This window comes from Chrysochloris asiatica, unplaced genomic scaffold (genome assembly GCF_000296735.1).
Source record: "Chrysochloris asiatica unplaced genomic scaffold, ChrAsi1.0 scaffold00064, whole genome shotgun sequence".
In the NCBI taxonomy this organism is placed as follows: domain Eukaryota; kingdom Metazoa; phylum Chordata; class Mammalia; order Afrosoricida; family Chrysochloridae; genus Chrysochloris; species Chrysochloris asiatica.
In genome coordinates, this window is record NW_006408582.1 from 9,772,537 (window position 1) to 9,773,635 (window position 1,099).

Here is a 1,099-nt window from a genome sequence, read left to right on the forward strand (position 1 = left end):
GCCCACCACCTGCTCTAAGGCGACCAAGCAGGGTCACTATGCTGAGGTTCAACCAAGTTCATAGGGGAAAGATTTGAAAGTTTTGACAAGTAAAAACTACTTATAGTCCTGCCACCAAAAGATAATCAATCTCACCTTCGTACAATATCATTGATATCCCATGCAAGTAAAATTTTGCTAAAAATACAAAAATGGCTGCAACCATGCATTGACAGATAATTTCCAGAGGTTCAACTCAGATCCAGAAGAGAATGTGGAACAAAGGATATAATTGCTGACATCAGATAGATCTTGGCTGAAAGCAGAGAATACCAGAAAGATGTTTGCCAGTGCTTTATTGACGAAACAAAGGCTTTCAATTGTGTGAATCATGACAAACTACGGACAACATTGCAAAGTATGAATATTCCAGGACACTTAATTGTACTCATGAGCAATTGTACATAGACCAAGAGACAGTTGTTTGAATAGAACAAGGAAACACTGAATGGTTTAAAATTAGGAAAGGTGTGCACCAGGGTGGTATTCTTTTACCATACTTATTTAATCTGTATGCTGAGCAAATAATTCAAGTAGCTGAATTATATGAAGAAAAACTTGATATCAGGATTAAAGGAAGACTCGTTAACAACCTACGATATGCAGATGATACAATCTTGCTTGCTGACAGTGAAGAGGACTTAAAACATTTACTGATGAAGAGCAAAGACCATAGCTTTTGGTATGGATTGCATCTCAATGTAAAGAAAACAAAATTCTCACCACTAAACAAATAAACAACATTCATATAAATGAAGAAAAGATTGAAGCATGAAGACTTCATTTTGCTTGGATCAGCACTCATGGAAACAGCAGTTAAGAAATCAAATGATGTATTGCATTAGGCAAATGCTGCACAAGACCTCTTTAAAGTGTTAAAGAGCAAACATGTCAGTTTGAGGACTAAGGTGCACCTTATCCAAGCCATGGTATTTTCAATAACCTCATATGCAATTGAAAGTTGTACAGTGAATAAGGAAGACCACAGAAGAATTGATACATTTGAGCTATGTTGTAGGAGGAGAATATTGAAAGTACCATAGACTGCAAAAAAAAAAAA